Genomic DNA, 25,288 nt, shown 5'->3' on the forward strand with positions numbered 1-25,288 from the left:
ACTGAGCGATGACTGTGCTGTTTGGAAGAGCTGTGTCTCCCAAAGACTTTGAATATTGTTGTTAACTTACTGCTCCCAGTGTCTTAGTTCTCCCAATTAGAAAGGATGGCTGGAGTTGCCTGGCAAATTTTGAGCCTGGTACAAAACTCTCAGGATTTCTGCAGTAGTTCTAACACAAAAGTAGTCAGACAGGCTCTTGCTAGACAACTACAGCTAAACCTATCATTTTCAATGCTTGGCAAAGACTGCAGTTTAGTATTAAGTAAATATTCCATTCTTGGAAACATTTCCCTTTAAAACAAGCAGGCTGGATGAAAGGCTTCCCTGACACTCCCTACCACAAAAAAAAAAAAAAAAGGGCAAGATTTATTTTCTTGCTCAGCCAGCAATGCTGCTGGACACCCATACCTCAGGTTTTCCTTCCTGCTTCTATCCTGTCTGCTTATCAGAGAGCATAACCTGTTTACTCAAGACAAGAGAAACAGAGTTTGCTCATCTGAAGCCTCTCAGAGACATCCTATGAGCATCCTTTGTGACTGTGACTGGTGACTGTCCCACCTGACCTTGATTTTTGGGGATGGGAATGGACATTGTGGCCATGTATGCACAGACTGGTGCTGCCCAGATGAAGAAGCACTGGCTGGTAGTGCTGTGTGGTCCTTGGCAGGATTAAAGCCCACCAGCAGCGAGGGGCTCTGGTCTGAGCCTGCAGTATGCTGAGCCAGCTGGTGTATCAGGGATTTGGGGAAAGGAGGGAGAGCAGGGGATGTGCCACATCCACCCAACAATGTCCCCCTAATTGACATCCCCTTCACCTGCTGCCACTGGCACAGCCTCAGCCCCGTGAGACCCTTCCCAGGGGTGTCAGGGGAGAGAATGTATCCTCTGCATTCCTCACTGGGGTTAGGACAGGGACAGTGCTTTCAAGTGCAGACCAGTCCCAATAAATTTATCTCACCAGCTTCCCTTTCGTAAGAGGAAGGATAGCAGGCAAACAATAAATGCAGGAAATGTGCAACTGACCCAGGCAAAGGTAGAAGGTTTGCTCTGCATCAGCCTTGTGTGCAGATGGGAACAAGGAGAAAAGCCAGTGCTGGGAGCTTGTGAGTCTTCTTCATGGACATTTTTTAGCTAAGAAATATTACTTTATCACAAATGAAGTGTTGTGGAAATGTGCCTGACTCCACAAAACTATGGATGGAACGCTTGACAGCATTACACGTGCTAGAAACCAGCTGGAAAAGATGAGATAAATCATCCACATCCTTGGATAAGGCTCTGTTTCAATCCCAGTATAATTTATCAGATAATTAGAGGGGTTTTTCTTACATTTCCTTCTCTTAGACACCCTATTAGAGATTCTCATTTAAGGCCCTGGAGCAGGATGTATGTTTTACAGTGTGTTATGAGTTTCAGCTGGAGGGGAAATCCAGCTTTCAACCACCTCTAATCTGAACTATCTTCAGTCTCCATTCCCCAGTCCTTTGGACAAACTGGACACTCCAAAAATTGGGCTGAGAGAGAGCCTGTGAGGTATCAGCCCTTCTGTAAGGATCAGCATGTTCAGTGATGTGGGATTTGACACTGATCGTGCCAAAATCAAATCTCTCCTGATGGGAGAGAATTTTTAAAGTCCTTGCTAGGAGTTCCAGAGACAAACAGGACTCCCAGCCTTCGCTGCTTCTTGATAATTGTTTATTAAGTCTTATCAGAGAAAAAGAGTAACTAGCATGATCCAGACATAGCACAAAGCAGAGAATACAGGAGAAAGCCGAATTATCAAGATTACACGGCCTTTCTAAAGGTAAATCAACCAATGGTTACTAAAAACGTACATTAATTTTACTTTTCTACCAATTATTTAGTAACACGGCCAGGAACTGCGGAATTCTTTGTCCAATCATCCCAAACTACTTTTACTGCAGAATATGGAGTAGTAGAAGAAGAAGAAGGTTTGGAGAAAAACAACAATCCTCCATTTTGATGTTTTTTGCTTTTATCTATTTACTACATTAACAAACCCAAAACCTCTAAATTTTTTACCCTGTGACAATCTTACACAGTAGTCTATCACCTAATTCACACTAGTTTCGTTTCTAGTTCTTTTCTAATAGTAGGCAATTTTTTCCACGGACAGAGGTCAAAAGCTGTGTTGTTCAGGGGGGTGAAACCCCTCAAAACAGGCAGAGAAATATTCTCTGCACTCTGGGTTCCCACAGGATTGAGGAGGAAGAGTCCCAGCAGAGGAGCTGTACCTGCCAGTCCACAGGTCTAATAGTCCTCTCCATCCACCCTTGTCAATGAAGGATTTATACTGCAGCCAATGAAATTATATTGATGCAAAAGTGGAGTGAGAGAAAATTCAAGCTAAGTATTTCTGTCCTTTCTGTTCAGCTGGGACCAGTAAGAAGGTCAAACCTGTGCTCAACGTCAGCTGAGTTTGCTGAATGCCTACTAAGATTGGGGTTTATTTTTATATACACAGTCCACTGTTGATATTTTTAATCCATTTCTGTGCTAACCATTCAGAAAGAACCACCTTTGCATTGCACTAAGGGCCAGGTGTGTTGGTTAATAAACACACAGACATTTTTAATCCATAAACGGCATTTTCGGGATGTGCCAACCTGATTGTTTGGTATTGCCCTGTCCTGTGTTCCCCTTTCTCTCTTGGAGGGGTTTTTGGGATGTGCAGTGAGAGTTTTCTGTCCAGATCTGTTCCGTACTGAGCCACAATCCCACAGGCCTTCCAGTCATTTCTAGAAGTGAGATCTGAAAGGCTGTTGGGGGAAAACAAGTCTGGAAGATGCAGCATAAGATATTTGGCTTGGCCAGGATCAGTCTGTAATCCACATAAATGCCTCCCTGCATGGATGACATCTGGATCTGGTGGAGTGTTGTGTTGCTCAGTTTGGTTGAGCAAGCCGCAGCCTTCTCAGAAAGCGCTACAAGGCTGCTTAGGACAGAGCGGCTGTCGGCTCTGCAACACGGCAACAGCAAGGAGGAGAGAAGGGTCTCTCCATGTGGCCTCTGAGGAACTTTTATTGTTCCATGTTGTCCAGCCAGTTCCCAGAGGCAGAGAGACCGTGTGGTCAGGGAGCTTGGGGGGTTTTCTCAGGGCGCGAGGGCGGTACATGGGCAGAGTTGGGCTACAGGAACCGACAGGGAGAACCGGAGGGAGTGGCCAGGGCTAGAGACAGGAGGGGGGGGAACAGTGTGGAAATACAGCACCACAGTGGAGCTTCTCAGGAAGGGACTGTCAAAAACCTGCAAAGCTGAACATGGATTTATCCAAAAAAGTACTGAGCAGGCAGAAGTGTCTATCGGCTTGGACAATGGCTGATGAGGACCTTCAAAGTAGTCAAGAGGGGTATTATTAATAAGGGACACAGAACTTGGCACCTGAAGTGACAATTAAGTGCTGACATCCCTACAGACACTTATTTTTGGCCAGGGAATTGTTTCTTTTGAAAAGCACAAGCACATTCCAGCCAAAGCTGTTGTTGGACAGAGCACCTCACCCCCATACCTGTTTTACCTCAGAAATACCAATACACTGCAGTTCCAGAAGAGTCAAGGGATGTAAATGAGTCTGTACTACCATCCTTATCTGGCCCAAACCCTTACAGGTTCTGTTTCAACAGTGCCTACATCAGCTCTGCAGGGGTGGCAGAGATGCCAAGCTTAGCCTAAGGGATCAGACTGGTGTGACTCCATACCACAGCAGTGTTTTTGGTATTAGCAAATAGAGAAAGGCCAATCAAAACCCAAACTTTGGTCTCAGATCTGGGGAACTGAGTTGCAAATCAGGGTCGTGCCTGGCATTTGACCCCTTTGGCATTTACTCCTTTGTTCTCTAACATTGAGATGAGTGTTTTCCTTGCTAAGAAAAAATTTTGGGGGGGCTGTTCTGATCTGTCTTCCCCTATTGGTCGCTCTGCTTTCTTTCTTTCTTTTTCACCACAGAAAGCATGGCAAACTGAAGCTGTTAGTGCAATCGAGGCCCCCACCAGGGAAAAAGCTTCTAAGTGGGGCTGCTGGGAGAAGGATCCTCTATCTATCAAGGCATAAGTGATTTGGTACTCAAATACCCATTCTACAGCACTTTGCTCTTCCTTCAGCTGGATCTGAGCCCCAAGGCAACCACTACCTCTTGTGTGTAATGGCAAGACAGGACATGGAGCTGAGGGAAAAGTGTTACGGTAGAAGCAGATGCTCAGAAATGAGGTGATGCCTCTTGAGATGTTTGGTTTGGGTAACTTTAAGTTTTGCCATGTAACTGCATCTCTATGCACTGAAATACCTCCAGTAGACATTCCCTATAGATTCAAATGTCTAAGGACAACTGTCATGGCTGTGAGAACACTAATTTTGCAAGCTCTTTATTCCTCTGAGTCTTCCCTCTGCCCAAGGTGAGCTCTGCAAGGGTGCAGCTGTGTAACAACAGGGATCACACTGCTGGGAAGACAGCCAAAGTGTGAGAATGAGCTGGGAGACACCTGACTGGGAACCCTGGCTTGGCTTGGAGCCACATTTATGTTCTCCCTCGGTCCTTGGCCAAGCCACATTGTGTGTCTTCATCTGCCCAGCCTTATACCCTGCTAATCCCAACATGGACTTGCTGACATGACCTCCTGGCTTCACCTTGGACCTGCAGCTTTTGTGAGCTCATTTGGGGATGGGACTGAGGCCTAACCTAGTCAGCAGAGCTGCTCTGCTTTCCTTTGTCCAGGTGCCACAGGGCAGTGCCCATCCGTGAGGGCACAGCTCCTGCCGTGTGGGGCAGCCAGCTTCTTTTGCTCCCTGGCACTGGGCCTCTCCTTCCCCTGTGGGTTAAGCATCCACACAGACTGCTGTAACCCAGGTTCTAGGTCTCTCAGAAAATGCCTTTTTGTTCCTTTTCCTGGGAATTTCTCACTGAAATTTTCCTGGGAAACATGCTGTTGCAAGTCAATAAGGAGCAGTGCCAGAGATTCCATCCCAATGGAAAGCATTTGAACATTCAGGGTAACATGTTGTCTAGCATTTCATATCTGTTGGTGGTTTTGATCTGCAGTGGAATTCAGTTCCTTTTGGCCCATCTATCTTGAGTAAAAATCAGCAAATGGACTGATGAACATCACGGATCAGGCACAAAGCAAAGCCTCTTGGTGCAAGTTTATCCAACTCAAACATGCCAGTGCAAAAATTCTACCAGGTGGTCCCCTCTTGGGAGGAGTGGGAGTGGCTTTTGTCAGCATTCTCCTGATACGCAACTAAATTGTACCAGATTCCTTCCACTCTACCAAGAAAATAAACTTTACCCTTCCTTATTGCTCTTACGGGGCAGAGTTTCCTCATTTCATAAGACTATAAGCAAACAAGGAAATCTCTGTTAGATGAGAATTCAGGTGAACTGCCTCTTCACCTCCAGTAACACTGATAAAAATCTGCTAAATGCCCCTCCAGTGGAGCCAGGGTCCCTTTACCCACTGCTCTGGCTCCAGGCTCATTGCTGTGTCCCACATTCTGGTTACTGGCCTGGGCATCTTGCTCCAGAGTCCTTAGGGTGCAGGAGCATTTGGGACTCTTTAGCAACCTCCCACCTGCTTAGCATAGAACTGTAAAAAGAAAAAGTTGTTTTATGAACCAAAGAAGTAAGGAATTTTTCCCCAGCTTTCTATCCAACACCTTCTCCTGCAAGATATTGGAGTCCCACCACATTCCCTATGACACTCACCATAGCAACAGTCAAGCCCCCTCACCTTCCCTAGACTCTGCTCTAGTCCTCCTGTGTCCTCTCTAAGGCTCTGTTCCCACTTCTCTCCTGTATTTCCAACAGACCTATCCCTTACCTCCCAATGGTGCTTCCAATTCATTTCTGTACTTTCCATCCCCTTCTAACACCATCACTCAACTCACATGACTCCTGGCTGGCTCTGTCTGGCTGCTGGCCTGACAACTATCTTCACCATGTAGCTGGCAACCACTTCACTGTGTTTGACTATCTGGACAGCTTTTCCAGCTGCTAAGCAGCCAAATGAAACATATTTGTCCTTTAGGTGTTTGTTCTTTAGCCCAGCCCTCTAGAGGAAACTTGTAGGTATTTATTAACTTGGAGATTACAAGAAATGGCAAAATGTCGGTGTGGTGGTGCATCCCCCACTCCCCCTCGGGGTTCACCATGGTCTCAGAAATGCTCATTAGGCCTCAGCCTTGATGGACAGCTTCTGGGCTGAGCTTCTCATGAGCTGATCAGAAACACTATCTGCTCCCAGGAACTGGGAGCTGGCTAAGGAGCCCTGGTTTTTAACAGCCTTGGGAACTTATTTTTCTTACCTGAATAACCACCCAGGTGGAACATTTTTGGTTTTGAACTTTCAAACAAAGTTACTGACACAAATTGTGACCAGGATGGAAAATTACTGTGACCAAAGCCAAGTCTGTTGTGACTCTCTAAGCAGTGGTCCAAAGTGAGACCCTCTGGGCTCTCCTGGACTGCAGCAGGCTGAGACCAGCACCTCCTTCTCTGAGCCACACAGCTCCCAGGTTGGATATACTCGGGGGACCACAGCTGAATGACAATGAGGGATCCTGGGCTGAGATCCCCACTCCTTGAGACTCAACCCTTCACCCGCTGAGAAGGTGCAAAGGCATCCGGCATCAGTACTTCCCTGAATTCAGGAAATTTTCACAGGTATGTACCTTGTATACCCTCCTTTAGGTCTGCATGTGTGTGAATATGCAAATGCACTACGCATGTAGTTAGATGCCTATGCACTTCAGATTTGTAAGTACGTTAGGCCTGTGAGTTACTGTTGTGTCTGCAGTAAATTTCACATGAATCATTTGTTAAATTATTGAGATTAAGCTGTAGTCTAGGTGCTGTTCAATTTCAGTGCTGTTAAACCTTTAGGCCTAAACTGTTGGTCAAGTCTGGGGTGTAGTTTAGCAAGGGGATCTACTCTGAACCTTTTGACTCAACAGGAAGGTCTTCCTTAGTCCTTTTTATCCTTACCCTTTCCTATTCTCACCCTTTCCCCCACAAAGACTCCCCAACAGCCTCCATGTAGATAATTTTTGGATGAATTTCAGGTTTAGATTGATTGATTTTCAATTCTAGTTTGCTTTTTCTCTGTGTGCTTTAACCATCCAGTAAGTAGGACAGTGAACCTTGCCAACAAACTTTGTCAACTTTCACTTTTTTATTAAATCTGCTTTTGCCAATACCTTTAGTGGTGATTCTTTAAGAGACCTTAAAACACTCATTCACCACACTCTGCCCTTCAGAGAAACTGTGAGATCAGCAAAAAATGAGAGAAGAAGTTAAGAAGTATCACAATACACAAAGCTAGAAATGTGTTTTCTTCTCCCAATGCACATGGGATTGTCTCTTACAAGTGCCACAGATATGTGGCCAGAGGACTTTTGTGGCAATATTTTCTATTTTTCAACAGCCGAAAGACTACTTCTTGTCCCAGAGCATGGAAGGAAAGCAAAGAAGATTTTGATTTAATAATAAAATAGGACTGGCTGCTGGACCTAGGGATCAAAAGGAACATGTGATGTTCTCATTTATGTCTGCAAATGAGAAAAAAAGATCAGATTCACACAAAAAACCTGCCTTTCATATGGAATTTTACCAAATACAAAGGTTTCTGTATAGCCAGAAGTTTGTGCTTTGCCTACACATTTTCTATGCAAAAGAGTAATTGCCTTGATGAATCAATGGACTATATATGTGTGTATATGCATGTATGTGTATATATATATATCTATTTATTTATACAATACGGACTCTTTGCAAGCTGGAATTCATAAATCCTTTGGGAATTCGCCTTTCTTTGGGTTTCATTACTTCTAGTCATCCATGTGGTGCCTCCAAAGCTCCCATGGAGGGATCTGACCTTCATGGACGTTTGGTGTGGTGGGCATTTGGGGCAGAGGGGTGACTGGAAAGCAGCTATGTGACCAACATGCTCTTTACCAGTAACCAGCATGATCCACAAACATGTTCTGACTGGGTCAAAAGGTCTCTTTTCACTGGAAAAGGATATGCAAATCTATGAACTAAATATATATGCAATGCCCTGACATGTATTTCAGTCAGTGTGTTATAAATGGGAATCAGACGTGGTTGTGCAGCCCGTATTCTTTCACCTTGGAGTCCCTCACAGATAGCCAATCCCTTCTTCTTCACTTTCATAAGCCTGGAAAACACTGTGGAGGACCTGCCCAAGGTATTGTACCTTAATCTCATAGATGACATTTGCTGTTAGAGCAAGGATTTTAAAGGCACGCCTTCCTAGACAAGTTCATTTTCTCAAACTTGCCTATGCAAGGCTTCTTCTCTCCTGTAAATAAATCAAGAGCTAAGTAAATATGAGTACTGAGTGAAAGCACATGAGATCATAAGAAAGGGCAGTATACACTTAGTCTATCTCCCCACTTTTGTGCCTGTCACGGGGACAAGATTAGAAGAAGAGCTCCTGGAACTCTCTCCCTACACCCTCCCACCCTTTGCCCCAGGAGAACACCATTTCTTCTGATCATAGTTGAACACATCAACTTCCCCACCATGTTAGACTATGTGCCACATCAATCAGACTTCAAAAGAAAGGTCGTGGCCCTGAAAGCAATCCCCGCTGAGTTCTTCATGTGTGTGAGGTGCTCCCATGCCAAAGTCTGTGCACTACTGGGGCTTTAACACTTCGAGAGCTTCCCTGCCCTGCCCTGCCTAGAACCTGCAGGTTCTGCATGACTCCAGCACTAGGAAGTATCCTCTTCCCTCCATCTCCATGTGTTCTGTCCATCTCACTTGTGGCACCTCCTGGATGATGACAATATTCTTCCATCTCCTTCTACTGGTGTCTGCTCTTGCACACATCGTGTCTAGCCTGACCATTGTCCCTTTGACATGTCAGGACCAGGACCATTCCTGGTGAACCTATCCTGTCCCAGCTACTACTTGTCCCATTCTTTTGGAGCTCTGGGTCTGTACATCCTCAACACAAATGTCCCTCCTGACTGCTGGGTTTCTCTGTGTTGTTACTATTAATTCCAGTAATTACTTTTATGAGCAGATAATTACAATAATAAGTGGGAATTCTACAGCACACTGCATTGTATGGTGTCTTCAAGCCCCATGTTATGTAGGATACAGCTTTGCAGAGCTCTCCACACCCAAACATCTTGGGTGATGATCACTTCTTGGTCATGCACCATGAAAAAAGCATTTCCTTCATTGTCCATTGTCAGATGAAACGATGGGAAAATAGGCCATTGCCTGCACCCATCCATTTGAAACAGGGCCCAGCTAACCCAGAGGAAGCTGCTTGAAGTTTCAGAAAGGGATTGGGTGGGTTGTGCTTTGTGGGAAGGGACGCAGAAATCCCTGGAGGAATTACCGCATGTATTCTGCTAGGGAAATCCAACAATCGCATGAGCACAAAGGCTACCAGTAACAGGCGTTTTCCACTTCCTTGATTGGCTTTCACAGAAGCTCAACGAGTTCTCCATCGTTCTCTAGAAGTCCCTGCTTTGGCCTGGGCCTCTGCACTGGGATTTCCTATCAGCTATGAAGTCCCTTGGTTGCCTATTGTCAATAACTGCTTTTAGCAGACAAAGCTTTATATAACCTCAGACAAAACATGTTGTTAAAACCACAGTCCAGTGAGGCAGCTGGAGCTCTAATGTAATAATAAAAGAGCTCCAGCAAGTCTAAAGGCTGAAAGAGTAGGTCCTTCATTAAGGATGTCAGGTAACTGTATCTCTATCTAAGCCAAATAATGAAGAAAAATGAAGGAAAGCAGCCAGCTGTGATACAAGTATGTCAAGGATTAGTGAATCACAAGGAGGTTTACATGTATGATTGATTACTGGGATTATGAAAAATATGGACCTTTGCTTTTAAATTAAATTTCTCAGCTTCAGTTTCCCACATTTGCTTTGTCTGTGCCTTTTTTCCCTAGAAGATTAAATATCCATTTAGCTTTTTGGGCATTCTCAACTAGATGGTTACATTACACATTATTGTAGTGATTCTCCTGCTATGATGAAATTCATACAAGCGTGGTAACTAGCCTAAAAAAAATCCTAATTATAAACCCAAGTCACTTCAACCTAAAAGAAACCCATAAAGCTGAGCGATGGCAGTACAACTGAAGTACTCTGAATACCCAAATTGGTTGTTCTGTCACTGCAATGAATTCCTGGTGCTTCAGGAAAAAAGTCATCTTCAGAGACCTTGTTCATGAACATAAATAGTTTCAGTTGACCACTGGCTGCAGGAAGAGAGTCCAGGGCATGTCGCTCCTTTTGGTGTGAGACCATGCAGCCTTCAGCACTAGAGTCAGTTCTAAATATATTTCTCAAGTCAGATGTATAATGAGACATTTCATTACTTCCTTCCTTCTCAGCACATTACGGCAAAGTGAGCCAGGATTTGCTCTCCCCAGTATGAGCAAAGGTTAATTCTTTGCCATCTGCCAGGATCACCAGAACAACTGAAATATCCCTTGATTGTCCACGTGCATATTAGAGCATTGCAAGCCATGACTTTCCTTGATGATGGGACAAGCTGGTGATAAAGAAAATGCCTGCTATATCTTCCTTCTAGTGACCCATGCCATTAGTGATTTATATTGGATATAGGTAGTGAGATGCCCCAGATACAGAGGTTGCTGCTAAATAGAAGGCAATATTGATCAAACTCATTAATCAAAAGCAGATAAAGACAGGGTGTATTGCCCAGACTCCCTCTCCATCTCTTTCTCTGGAAGGAGTTCTCTGTTGCTAGAAAAAAGTATAGGTCAGTGAGCATGTGGGTGAGGTGTATTCATCATTGAAATTTCAAAATGTTCCTTCTTGCTTTTGCAGCATGAACTGAATCACATAGAGTAACTTAAAAGTGATCCTGAGTGGGGATATCAGGTTGATAAAATAAATACTTGCTGTGTCCAGAAAGAATTCTATTATCTGTAGAATCTGGAGTCCTGGATACAATTTTCCATCTGAAGACATCCTCAGAAATATGGTCCAGATACATCCCGGTCAGACCCTGAGACACAGAGGCACAAGCTGTTCTCAGCTGCTTGTACAGTCAACAGGTAGAAGCTGATACCTCTCATCAGAGATAGCACCTGGACCAGAGGTGCCATGGGCCATCTGATGGGTTGATGTTGGGCCATGGGGCTGCAGTTACCTTGCAAGAACATCAGAGATGGTGTGAAGCCAGGAGAGACAACAGCAAGGAACACATTGTCCAGGGAAGTGGTGGAGGGACTTAAAAGACATGGATGTGGTGCTTAGGGACGTGGTTTAGCAGTGGGCTTGGCAATGCAGCATTAATGGTTGGACTCCATGATCATAGAGGTCTTTTCCAACCAAAACTCTTCTATGATTCTGTGATTCCAAGGAAGCCATTACAGTGTCTTTCATTTATCAGCATAACTAGGACTGAGCTTTGGGGCACCATCCTCACCTTCCAGGGGTGCAGTCATTTGGCTAATGCTTGAAAAACCCACTTTGGGAGCCCAAACTGGAGGCAAAATGACCTGCAGAGCACAGTTTATGGGCTATTCCAGGAACAGTTGTTCTTCTGGATGCATGAACCAGCCCAGATTTCTTCTGCACCTTGACAAGGAGCCCTTGTGGCACAGCTGCATTGCTGAGGTGTTGCTGAACACATGCTCCATGTGGAATGGCTCTTCTATATTAATTTGCAGAGTATCTCAGCACCTCTTGGCATGAAAAGTACGATAGCAGAAAGTCCGAAGAGCACCTGTAGGCTCAAGATCATTCAGTATAGTGACAACTGAGACTCTCAGAACAGTTTACCCTGGGTTAAAAAAAAAAAAAAAAAATTTTACTTGCACACCCCTGATGACCAGAAAAGTGTTCTGCTCATCTTGAAATCACACTGCCCAGCAGCTCTGTTAGCACCCCCACCCAAGTGTCCCATACATCCACTTTCCCCCCAACGGCAGGAAATCGCTTAGAAAATATTTCCAGGTTCCTTCCTGGCCAGAGGTCACCTCCGTGTTTCGGAGCAGCAGCAATCACCATGTTCTCTGACACAACAAACGGAGGAGGAAGATCTGTCCTGCCCTTTCAAGCTTGTGCTTTTTAGCTGCAACTCCACCCTGCGCTGGTGGAGAAGGGATCAGTTCCCACTGATCGCAGGAAAGGGAGGTCACGGGGTTTGCTTGATTAAATCACCACAAGCCAAAAGGTTCTTTCGCTCACTGAGAATTGCTCACGGGCTGTTTAATTTGTTCTGAAAACAAAAGCAAAACAAAAAAACAAACCCCAAGCCCAACAAGCAACAGCACACACGGAAAAGCAGGTGTGTCTCGAGATCCTGGAAAAACAAAGGGCAGGGGCTGAGGCAGGAGGTGACACTTGGATGGGAAGTTTCCATCCCAGTACAAGAGGACAAGTTTGGAAAAGACTCGGACAGGACCAGCACTTGTTGTCCTACAGGTATGGATGCTGTGTGTGAAATGTGGCATTGGTTTAACATTTTGAGGTGGGTAAGGGTGCCTTGAAGGAATTTTTCGGGCCAGATTCTGACAGTGTGGTGCAAGCTTTGCATCACCAGTAAACCTGCTGCGGGTTTCTGCCAGGGGAACTGCAGTCAGCACGTGTTTCATTCTGTGGTGATTAGTTGGCAGCTTTCTGTAGGATGCTTTTGGCTGTTCAGGGTATTAATTATGCCATTCAAGCTCTGACAAAGTGCTACTGCCTGTTCGCTTGGCTAGTGAATGCTAATAGAGGCTATGATTGCTTTCGTTTAAGCTCGGGGCTGCAGAGGTAAAGAGGGACGTGCACAGAAATGCTGTGCTAATCCTCATTGCATTTATTACTTCCTTATTAAGTCGTGCTGCAGAGTTTCGGAGAAAAAAGTCAACTGCAATAGCATTTAGAATTTTTTCCACTTTGTTTTGTTTGTACTGTGTTTGTTCCACTTTGTACTTAAGAGTGGCTGGAATTTGCAATGCAGATGCAGGCACTGTGTTTTTGTTAGCTGTATAGAACGGTGGGTTTCTTTAAGGGCAATCTCCCTTCAGTTTCATATTAGGTGAAACTTTCTGACAGGGGAGAGGGACTTGGAGCACCCACAGCCACAGGTTGAGAAACTTCTGTATACTGTCTTTGAGCATCACATTTATCTTGTTTCCATTCTTTTCTATGTGTGTTGTCAGCTGCTTAAATGAAAGCCAGTTTTATGGTGGTGTGTTGGAGTGCTGCTGCCAGTGCTCAGTGTCAGGGGGATGCAGGGAGGCTTTCTGATGCTTTCACCTCCACTGATGTCTATATCCCCAAAAGTTCTGCTCCATTTCCAAACATCCCTGGTGCAGCACTATCCACTTTGCTTAAATGATCATGATTCAGAAAAAAAGCAGAGCTGCGGTGTGACCTGTACAACCTCGTTTCTCTCTCCGCATCATGGAAAAGCAACGCTCACCTACGTGCACAAGGAGCTTTTGGATTTGGGGGAGAAAGGTGTTATTGTTTGAAAGCTGTAACTCACACTTTCAGTGACAGTTTTAGGAGGCAATGAGCTTGTGACAAGCAAGGGAATAGCAAGGGAAAGGATGTGAATTTGAAAGCCTGAGGCTCCCTTTCTCCTGCTTCTATCACTTGCTGTTGCATGAAGAAAATGGTATTTCACAACCCATAGATTTTCCTCTCACCTAGAAAATTCCTCATCTATTTCTGTCACTTAACCTGTCCAGTGATGTTTGGCAACATTGCAGAATTAAGTGATATTTAAAGAAATTTAGGGGCAAATCTTTAGCACCTGGGTAGCAGTGACACTTGACTGAACTCAGTGATGGGTCAGGCAGCTCAGCGGGAACCTGCTGTGACATCTCTCACTGTTTAACTTCCCTAGATTCGTCTGAGTTTGCCTCCGGTGATCCAGATTTAAAAAACAAACAAAGAGAACATGCGTAGGCACTGAGAAGATATCTTTGTCCTGATCTTGGTTATTTTTATTTTTTTAACACCTCTTAGTCAGGCTTAATAAAGCAGTTCTCCAACATCTGAATTGGAGACGTGGGAAATTCCTCAAACTAGGCAGAGCTTCCTCTCATTGTTATAACACAAAAGACCAGGGCAGCCTTTACTAGAGTTCCTTTTTTTAACCCATTCACTTGACCAAGAAACGTACCTGCTGCTGCCACCGCTCTGGGCTGTGATTCACAGTTTGCCAGAAGACAGCGGACAAGCATGGAAGTGAATTGCATTATCCCTGAGGACATCATTATTTTGGGGTTGTATTGCCCTTGAAACTGAAATGGTTTGCTGCTGGAATTAATCTCAGCCTTGTGCAAGAATCATGGCTTTTTAAGACCAAATGGGATGAATCTACAGTAAAACCCAACTCCTTGCAGAAAACCATTTCCAGTTTTCCTTGAAACAGTTTCTTAGGACCATGATCTGCAAAAGGGGTTCAATTGCCATTCCTGAGCAGACCCACCACAATTGCATGCTTATAGAGTTTATTTCTCAAATGATCCTGCACGTGGCTCAGCCTGCGTGGGGACAGTTACCGCCCATGGGTTAATCTGATCCAGCACCTGCCCTGCTGGTAAGGGAGCAGTAGCTCGTCCCCCTTATCTTTGCTGGGCAGCATCCTGACAGGACTGAGCCAGCACTGGGTGAGGGCAGGAACTGTGGGGCTGTGATAGTGGCCCTGAACAGGTTGTATTAGGAATGTGGATGAAATGGAATGCACAAGGTGGGTGTGCAGGAACAAGGAAAATGGGAAAGAGATAGCAAAAGAAGATTTGCAATGGCTTGTTTCTCTCTGATGGATGAATGATCGATTCCACGTTTGTTTGGCGGTTTTTTTCAGAGATCAGCTCCTGCGGAGCAGATAATTCACTGCAGCAGGTTGTCTAGTAATTACACTGCTATATTTGCATGTTATAATGCTGCACCAGTGGACTTCGTTAAGGATTTTTTGACTACATTTGCAGCCTGTTCTGAGGGCTTATCTGCTGTTGATGGTGGCTTGGAAGAGCTTTCACTCTGACAGCCATCCCATGACATGACACGGATGTTGTAGCCTTAATCCACCACCTCTGCACACAGTTTATCTCTTTTGTACAAAATTCAGTTTATTCCTGTGGAAGCCTGCAACGAATTCTGCCCCAAAGTGCTCCCCTCTCCATCATAACTCCCATCTGAGCAATCCAAACAAGATGGGTGTGCTGGGTCTGGCTAGGATCGAATTAACTTTCTTCATGCAGTGCTGTGTTTTCTGTTTGTGGCTGAAAAAGTGTTGATACTAAACCAGCGCTTTGGCTGTTGCTGAGCAGGGCTTGCAGAGCATCAAGGCTTTCTCTTTTTTTCCACTGACTCTGTTGTGGGTGGGATGAGGGTTGAGAGGGATTACAACAGGGAAACCTGATTTGAATTCACAAAAAGGATGTTTCAAACCATATAACATCATTTTCAGCAACAAAAAAAATAGTGGTGGAAGTCAGGGTTGTCTTCCAAACCAGCCATTGCTTGGACATTTTCTGGGTGTACATCTGCTTGCGGGAGGTAGTGAAGGATCACTTTCACATCACTTTTTTTTCTTTCCACTTTCTTTCTCTTATTAACCTTTATTTATCTCAATCCACTAGTTTTTGCACTTTTTCTCATCCTATTCTCTTCTCCACCCGTCTGACAGGTGGGCAGTGAGTGGCTGTGTGTGTGCTTAGCTTCAGACCAGGGTCAGCCCATGACAACAGGATTTCTAGCTCACCCTTCAGACACCTTCCAGTGGACAACTTTTGAATAAACAGTTTTTTCCCAGCCCAGGAAAAAAAAACCTTTAAACTCTCTTGTGTCATCTCCATCGGCTGATTTACACAAAGTAATACTTGTTTCAGGAAGACCTCAAAGGTCACCTAATATCGACCATTCCTGGCACTGAATTCCTTCATTCTGGATGAAAAGGGAGTCACATCTCATTTGCCTTCTAGGTACTTCCACAAGTCTTGCTTTATCAGATCATTAGTGCAATCAGTGATGGGTTTTTCGTGCCCCAGGGTCTCTCTAAGCACCCTGTGAAGCAGAGACAGCAAATATCACCCTTGTTTGGCAGCACAGAACTGAGGCACAGAGATAGCCAGGGTCTGCTTACAAGGTTGGCTGCTGCCAACCCAGGGTCTGCTTAAACACCTCAACAGGAGCGAAAATGCTGTGGCAGCCAGGTTTGAGGGTGCTGGTGAGCAGCAGAGCTGTATGCATTCCCTATTTAAATCTTAATATGAAATATTAATTTCCAAATGCCTTCCCTCAAAACATAATAGAGTTGTGATTGAGTATGTAATTTACTGTCCTCGGAAATTCCTCAAAATGACCGAGCTTCCCCCAATTGTTCATGCACAGAGGAAAAGCTCTACTAGAGTTCCTGCTTTGGCTCAACCCTGTGAGCACAGGCTTGGCCGTCCATGACCACCAGGCTGAGTGTGTGAAAGCCATCTTCATTCCAAAGATGTCGCTACATGCCTTATGACAGGCTATTCACAGTATGCCCCTTGCTCCTGAAATTGTTTTACTGTGCCTTCTTGAGAGAGAAATTCTCTAAATTCCTGCACCGTATCCCCAAAATTTGGGTTGGTTGATCCTAGGTCTGAGATCCCAGCTAAGCCTGTGCATGCCTCAAGTATCTCTGTCAATAAAACAGGACTGATGGCACTTCCTTCCTTCCTCTTGTTATCCATCCTGTTTCGAGTCTATGGCTTAAAAAGTTCAACAGCTGTTCATAACCACTGTCCCTTACTGCATTTAGGATACACAACATGTTAAAATCATGGAGTCGCAGGATGCTTTGGGTTGGAAGGGACCTTAAAGCTGATCTCATTCCAACCCTTTCCATGGGCAGGGACACTTCTACTAGACCAGGTTTGCTCCAAGCCCCATCCAGCTTGGCTTTGGACACTTCCAGGGACTGGGCAGCCACAGTTTCTCTGGGCAACCTGTGCCAGGGCCTCGCCACCCTCACAGGAAATAATTTCTTCCTAATAATTAATCTAAACCTGCCATCTGTTAGTTTAAAGCCATCCCCTCCTTGTCCTGTCACTCCAGCCCTTTTGTAGGTCCTTTAGGTACTGGAAGGAGCTCTAAGGCTCCCTTGAAGCCTTGTCTTCTCCAGGCTGAACAGCGCCAGATCTCTCAGCTGGTCCTTATAGCAGAGATGTTCTGTGTTATTATTGAAAATCTGCTTTAAAAGCCACCTCCTCTTTTCCTAAACACCTTGTTTCTGGACAGCCTTGCAATGATTGTTCCAGCACTGTTCCAGCATGATAGTACCAACTTGGCAAGTGCTTAATCCATCTGACAGCAGTTAATGGAAGCTTCTCTTGTCCTTAATGTAAGTACAGGTGCTTTTGAGGGTGTTGAAGCAAAGGAGGTTCCTACTGAAGTAAGGCCTAGATTGCCTGTAGAGTCAGCAGAGAGAAACACATAGGCCGCAGAAAACTTCTTGTGAGAGAGGCCACCAAAGTTCAGCACCAACCTCATCCCATTGACCTGGGGGATGGTAGAGCTGGAGTGGAGCTGGAGAACCTTCCTGTTCTTGAAATGTGCACTTTATTTTAGGCCATGCTAGAATTAGGAGAAACTGTCACAGCAACAGGGCAGGGTGAGTTAACCCTGAGGCCATCAGTCAGGGTACGGCTCACCTCCATGGGCCTGAACTCTCCTTTTCTCCCTAAACAAGGCAGCCCAGGCTGTGCTGCTGACTGGGAACAGCCCCTGGCCCACACTGTTCTTTGAAGGATTTCTGTGAGTCTTGGCATTAGCATTGGCTGAGACGAGCAACATGGTAACTATGGGCTAGGCCTCCTAAAACAAGGCAGAAAGAGACCTCAGCAGTTCGTCTACTCAGGCCCTACATCTCATGGCAGGTGTTTGTTTAAGCTCTGCAAAGGCACCCTTGGCTGGAGAAATGCCATTTCTTGGTGTTGTATCTAATGAGAAAACCTGCCATCATGCATAACTTGTCTTTGCATTGCTGTGTTTTTATGCCATGTGAACCCAAAAAGTACCACAGGAGTTCACAAGTCTGGATCATCCCTGGTCTCAGTCTGAAGTGTGATATAATTTTGAACAAGGATAAGCATGTCTGAAGTCTACCATTCCTTAAAGTCTTCTGAACATTAGTAAAACAAACTAGTCCCATCTGTGTTGATGATACTGTGGCTTGATCTCACACCTAATGCCAATGTTCAAGATATAAGAGCTCTGATAATTTTGAAAATATTATAGACAGGTGTAGCCTTCCAAGAAGTTAAATAGTAGCACTATTTAGCTATTCTGAGTTGTCCTGTGCTCTGGAAGACAGATCAGTACAAAAATAGTAAGGCTGGAAATGAAATCAGTGGAACAAAATAGAAACAATTTTTTTCTCTCAGGCTTTATCATTAGAGGAGGGATTTAAGAGATATGGACAACAGAGACCTGCCTTCACTGGTTTGAGGGATTGCCCTCCATTTATATGACTCTTTGTGCAAAAGGTGGATGCTATTTAGTACTTCCACCTTTTTGTTGCTAGGTGTGACAAGCCTGGCCCTCAGACAGGAAACTCCCTTTGTCCAGAGCGGGATTATACAAACTCCAAAAGGCTGACACCTACACAACTTACAGGAGCTTCCTACACAGACAGCTGCACTCGCAGTAATAACAGGAAAAAAATCAAGAGGTTAATAAAATGAAATGAGCAGGAAGCATGCAGTCATCAGACTTTCTAGTACTTCAGTCTATAGAAGTAACCCATGTCTGGCCTGACTCAGGGACCCAATCCAAAACTCAGTGCAGCCCATGGAAATTCCACTGCAACAGATAAGGTTAGACCTCCCTCTTCACTACATTGATATGGGAGTACCTGGCAAGTTCCTCCTTCCTGGTAGTACCACAGTGCTGAGCTTCAAATATCTTGTTGTGTTATTTCTACTTGTGAATTAGGCCTGCACACCACTGCAGATGCTCCAAAAAGCACAAGGAGAAGAAGGGAAAGTTCATGGCTACATCCCTTCTCTCATCCCAGTCGTCAGAGGTGAGCTGGCGTGTGCTTTTCCACAGGCTTTCCAAACATGTGGTACCCAGCTGCATACAAAGAGCTGAAATAGGAGGGTGGAGTTCATTGTTCAGGGATTATTTTTTCTTTTTTCTTTGTTCGTTCTCTACAAAACTCCAACATGGAAGTCAAGCAGGAGGCTTTAGCTGGAGTAGAGAAAAACCTGAGTGGAAGTGAGAAAGAACTGCCAGGAAGAAGACAAGAAATGGGCAGGGCATCTTTTTCCAGTAAAGTGTGATTTAAATGCCATTTCACTTTGGTTTCAGCTATCACTGTTTTCAGCCAGGCATATTAACATGCCACATGGCATGGGGAACATTCATCCCTTCACTTATGAGTTCCATGACATCTGTTTGCACAAAACTAACAAAAATAAGAATAACCCCTCTATTCCCCTGGAAAACAAAACCTCTGCTCATGTCCTAGAGATCCCTGAGCATCCCATCAAACTCAGCCCCCTGCACCATGCTAGCTCCACAGAGCTGGAATAATACAGTTCCACAAACATCACAGAGAAAGCATGCCACAGCCTGTTTATTGCCTGTTTGAATCCTTATCACCAACCAATTCAGTTTTGTGTCCTTGATTAATTTCTGTTTATTTTATTTTTGTTCTCATTCAGATGTGTTATCTAAGGTCAGTGCAACTTCCCCTGTCCCCCCTTTCCCTTTCAGCCAAGTCTCCCATGAAATATTGTTGTGCCTGGGTGTGTGTTTCTTAAAGTCATTGTGTGTTTTCTGTCTGAAACAAACATTGTCTGATCATCCAACTTATTACGCACTACCCAAAGGTCATGCTTTATGCAGAGAAAGGAAAGCTCTTCTGTTGTGGCTGAGGAATAACAAACTGGACAGGCACTGAAAACAAGGCTTTCGCCCCAGAGTTCAAGACTCTGGAAAAATGTTCCATAGCTGTTTGCAAATGGTTCAGCTGCTTCAGGGTACTGGGCAGCCATGGAGCCAAACTGTCCTGTGCCAGCTGCAGATCTCTCCCTTCACACCTTCTAACCTGCAGCAGCTTCTGGTTCCTCTCTCCAGGCATCCTTCACCTCCACAGATCTTACAGCCTTTCATCCAAAATACCTAAAGGGAGGCAGAGTTGCTTAGGCCACAGGAAAATGCTGGCATGGGGGTAACTGAGCTTAACTAACTGTTTTTAAAAAAAATACAGCTAAATTGGAAAGATGTAGAACAAGTACCAAAGAGGCAGGAGAACTGCTGTGCTAAAATGGCATAGTACTCTTCAGCCTCAACAACTGATGGGGAATGTGAAAGTGACATATGTGGCACAAGGCCATGTAAAAAATTTGTCCTATCTAGTTTGACAACTTGACCCTCACGAGTGGTAGATTCAAAGCAAGCAAAGGAATTCAGACCTCTTTGCTCCTGCAAATTATGGATTCTGGACACTCTCATAGGTTTTCTTATAATTTACTTCATTTGTGTCAGCTTAATAGGCCATTAGGGCTGTTAAACACCAATGACCTGCCTTTGCCTCAAGAAATCCCTGTAGCTCTTGATAGCCAGAAATGGAAAGAAAATTCTGAAGATGTGCTGCTGCAAACTTACTTCATTTTTGTAAAGCTCTTCCCAAGGGCCTCTGCTATAGCTCTTGTTGGATAAGAACCACCTGGGCTAGAGAATCCTTGGATCCACCCAATCTGTTCATGACATTAAACAACCAGAGCCCATTAGAAAGGATGGAGAATGGTCTCTCAGTGTGAACAAAGGAGTAAAAGCACAGAATTAAAGGCTTTTACAATGAGGCTTTAAAGCAGAATATGGCTGCCTGACTACACAGGGGGCTCTTGGCCTCAGTGACCCAGGACATGTCTTACAGCCTGAGGCGAGGGCCAAGAGCTGAGGCTGGGGACTAATACCCCCCTCACAAAGAACTGCTGGCTGGAGATGTGTTGCACCTGCAATGTTGTTTGTTTTCTTCTTGCTGCTGATGCCAAAGTTGTATTCATCTCCCTTTTGGCACAAGAGGGACCACTTTCCCAGACATAGCATGTAGAAAGGTTTCAGCCAACAGGAAGAAAATACCTTTTGTTGGATGGCTGCATGGGGAGTGATAACTCTGCGTCTTCTGAAACAGAAATGCTTGTTTCCGCTTCTGCATTTAAAACCCCTTAGCAAGGAGGCCACTTCAGGGTGGGTGTATCTTTAGGTCCCCTCATCAGTTATTTTTAGACATTGACAAGATCCCCCTGTGCCTTTCCTTTTCCAGTCTAAGCAGCTCTCTCAGCCTCTCCTGGTATAACAGATGCTCCAGCTCCTTAATCATCTTCATGGCCCTTTGCTGGACTCACTCCAGTGTGTCGCTCATGTACTGGGGAGCTTAGGAACTGGCCACTGTGCTTAAGATGGATCCAGAACCAGGAAATCGTATTTTTCTTAAGTCTTAACATCAAATGAGAAGTGTTGTCACAAAGATTCTAGAAAGAAGACATGACTGGCAGGATAAGAAAGGCTTCCAAATGTGTCTGCCTGTCAGAGACAGAGTTGGCGAGTCAGACAGAAGGATAAGGTGGAGTAGGCCAGGTCCCTCTGGGTGAACTGAGGTTACCTGAGCTAAGGAACCCAAGTAACGAGCCACAGGTCTGAGAGAATGTCTATAGAAGTAGCCTGGAAACCAGAAATGAGCTACTAAGCCCTGCTGCAAGGGATTATACGGAATGCCAAGAGCATGTTATTTCCAGCTCTGGTAGAACCCAGGTGTCTGTATCATGCTACACTGGCAAGGCCATAGAAGCCATGAGCTACTACAGAATCACAGAACATGCTGAGTTGGAAGAGACCCCCAAGGATCACTGAGTCCAGCTCCCGGCCCTGCACAGGACCATACCCAAGAATCCTGTGGGCATCACCTCCCTGCCAAAAATGCCCTTCCTGTCCTAACACAGTGATGTGGCTGTAAGCGCAGGTGTATTGTCACCCAGTCCCTGGGGAGAGGCTGGCCAGAGGTCCAGCTTTGGTGTGGTGCCCTCCCAGAGGGGCCAGCTGTACAGCTGGCCAGCAACCAGGATGGTGTTCATGCCTCTCCAAATGTGCCGGACTGTTTCTCACCTTCCTCCTTCCCTGAGTTAATGCTTAGCCAGTAACTGTGGCAGTTGATGCTTACTCATGCAAGAATACCCTCACTGATCTGGCAGATTGCTGTTCTCCAGAGACAAGCAGTAAGTCCAACTGTGAACTGTGCTGGGAGGGCTAGGAAAACATTGCAGGGCTGGCTGGCACTGTCCAGAATGTGTTAAAAATGCTCACAGAAAGTTCTTTCAGCTGCTCTCAGAGCATTAGGAATGCCTGGAGAATGTGATAATTTGAACATTTAGCTGGGCAGTGTTTTCTGTGCTCTCAGTCATCTGCTATTTCAGCTGCCATGCCCTGCAAACATGAGTCCTACAGAGCTGTTCTCTCCTTGCAGGAAGTCCTGTGTGGTCATGGTATGATTTGAGCCTGATCCTCAGATAGCTGGGGCTAAATTATTTTCATTTTCCGTGTAGATTATTTGGGTATGTAAAAAGGTCATCAACAATTCACAGGAAGGCTGATGGAGGAATAGAGGAATCTAAAGTCATAATTGTAGGTCAAAAGGAAAGATAAATACTGCATGAACAAAGATGGAAAATGTGAGCTGATGTAGAAAAAGGTGTGAACCAGAGCCCTCCTCTGAAAATGTTTTGGGGAAACCCTCAATAAGGCTGTAGATACAGTTTACCTCCTCTGTGCTTAAACCAGAATATTGTGCTGCAAAGGTCCAGAAAGGAATTCCTAAACTGTCTGAGGTAGAATCACAGACTGGAAAAGAACTCTAATATCATCAAGTCCAACCATTAACCCTACACTGCCAATCCACCACTAAACCATGTCCCTCAAGTCCACATGTACGCATCTTCTTAATACCTCCAGGGATGGTGATTCCAACACTGGCCAGGGCAGTCTCTTCCAGTGCTTGACCACCCCTTCCTTGAAGAAATTTTTCTAAATAGCCAATCTAAACATCCTGTGGTGCAATTTGAGGCAATTTCCTCTTGTTCTGTTCTTTGTTCCCTGGGAGAAGAGCCAGACCCCCACCTGGTTGTCAGGTTCACCCTCCTGTCAGGGAGTTGTAGAGGATGAGAAGGTCCTCCCTGAGCCTCCTTCTCTCCAGGCTGAGCCCCCCCAGCTCCCTCAGCTGCTCCTCATCAGAGTTGTGCTCCAGACCCTTCTCCATCTCTGAGATGCTGGAGCATGTCCAGAGAAGGACAACAGTGTCCTTCCTGTCATGAGGGACCCCAAACTGAACACAAGATTTTTGATGTCTCACCAGTGGCAAGCACAGGGAGACAATCACTGCCCTGGGCAGTCCAAACACAGCTCTGAGAACACAGATCCCTGCCCTTGCACATCTCCTCTGAATCTCTTTGAATTCATTAATTGCACAAACTGAAGAAGTGCAGAGATACACAGGTAATTGGAAGAGATCAGCAAACAATCTACCTGTCACGCCATTGCCACAAACTCACATGGAGGCAGAATCAAAGGCTCTCTTCCATGTCAGCAATTTATAGCCCGTTCTTAAAAACTTCAACTGAAGGGAACTTTGCAGCCACCCTGGGTAGACTAATTTAGTGCTTCTAAACATTACAATTACATATTTTCCATAATCACCAGCATATTTATCTTTGCTTCAGATTGTGTGACTTCACAACATCCTTCAGCCAGCTGTCACTGTGAACATCCCTTACAGTCCTTTTTCAAGGGACAAACTGTTATTGAGTCCATACCTGAGTCTTGTCCTATCTAATCTGAAAAACCTTCAGCCTGTTCACAAGATTATTGCTCTTGTCATTGAGGTCATACAATGCTCTTGTCTTAGCATTCCCATGGCTCTCGTTTGGATGCTCTCCAATACAGCAACATCCGGACAGAGCGCTCCAGCCAAAACATCAACAGCATCACAGAGTGCACTTTTGTTACCTCCCAGGTCTTAAATTAAAAATATTTGTTAAAAAAACTAATAATGATATTTCAACATCGTTACAATGAGTGAATTTAGGTAGCAATTTCTTAGGACTCCCTCCAGAGTTTTTTTCTGCAAGACTGAGATGGGCAAAACTCTCTAAAGTCATGTGATAGAGATAATAAATGAAACCCCAAGCATTGCCAGATTCACCCCAAAAACATTTATCTCAAAGTAATCTACCTGTTAACTCCAATATGCTTGGGATTCACTCTGTCCTCACATGTTAAAAAAAACACAGCTTTGGGTGTCTGAACACACAAAATTCAGACTCAAGAATAGCACATGATGCAAGAACCCACAGTGTTGCATCCAGTTTCTGAGAGATTCTGGCATCTTTTTCTGCATTTGGATACAATTGACAGTGGGGTTTGATTACACAAACTGAGAAGATTCATTTCTAGAGATGAGACTGAAATGTGAACATTCAGGACTGGAATGAGGATGGGTGAGTCAAGAAAGCTTGCAACACCTTCATTTCTAAGATGTTTCCACATTTGCTTTCACTTTAAACAGTATCTCCCAGGGTGCAGCTATGAGGGAACCTTACCCTGGTCTATCTTTCATGACAGATGAAATGTGTTCATCACACATTTCCAGTGAATTACAGGACCCATGTAGCTCTACCTTGTTCTGGATGAGTGCTCCTGGTTCAGAGCAGGTGTCCTCTAACACACCTCTCGCTTGCTTTCCTGAGCCTGTGAAGGCTAACTGCAGACTCAAATGCTTAAATAAAAAATGTTCTGGGGTTGAAACTTTAAATCTTTAGAATCCAGGAAGTTCACAGTTTCTGGTGACATGACAGTACATGATGAATGAGTACAGGAAAAAACATCAGGATGATCAGGACATCGCCTGTGCTCACATACCAAGTTGATTACATACCTAATGCTCTGGCATTGTATAATTTTCACATTCTCCTGCAAAGTAAACCAAAATTTATCATACCTTTAGGCTGCAGTTTGGTGATATGCCTTGAGCAGAAACCCTCTTTTAAGAAAGCCTTGCTGACATTCTTTCCCCTTCTCACACCCCAGGGTGCTCTTTCTTAGAATTTTTGAAAAACACAACAAAACCTCTCCCACAAAAAAAAAAAAAAAAAAAAAAAAAAAAAAAAAAAAAAAAAGAGGGGGTTTGAGAAAAGAGAGTTTAACACAGACCAGTTTTCCAGTCAAGGGCTGGCAATGTGGAAAGTGTAGTTGCACCACAGGTAACTCACCCTAA

General features: G+C 44.7%; 1 protein-coding gene across 3 annotated transcripts in view; it reads left to right on the forward strand.

Annotated features, from left to right (window-relative positions):
- Positions 1 to 6,163: 6,163 nt before the first annotated feature.
- The window catches only part of ADGRF5 (adhesion G protein-coupled receptor F5), a 47,963-nt gene continuing 28,838 nt past the window's right edge, over positions 6,164 to 25,288 (forward strand). The window contains exon 1 of one of the 3 annotated variants that reach the window (XM_017745065.1): positions 6,164 to 6,676. The gene's annotated coding sequence lies outside the window, so the exon portion shown is untranslated. Of the gene's footprint in view, positions 6,677 to 12,141; positions 12,463 to 12,487; positions 12,509 to 25,288 lie in introns of those variants that run through there. The other 2 variants (XM_008641822.2, XM_017745066.1) reach the window with 2 other exon arrangements.

The sequence above is a fragment of the Corvus brachyrhynchos genome, unplaced genomic scaffold (assembly GCF_000691975.1).
Source record: "Corvus brachyrhynchos isolate BGI_N302 unplaced genomic scaffold, ASM69197v1 scaffold116, whole genome shotgun sequence".
NCBI lineage: Eukaryota > Metazoa > Chordata > Aves > Passeriformes > Corvidae > Corvus > Corvus brachyrhynchos.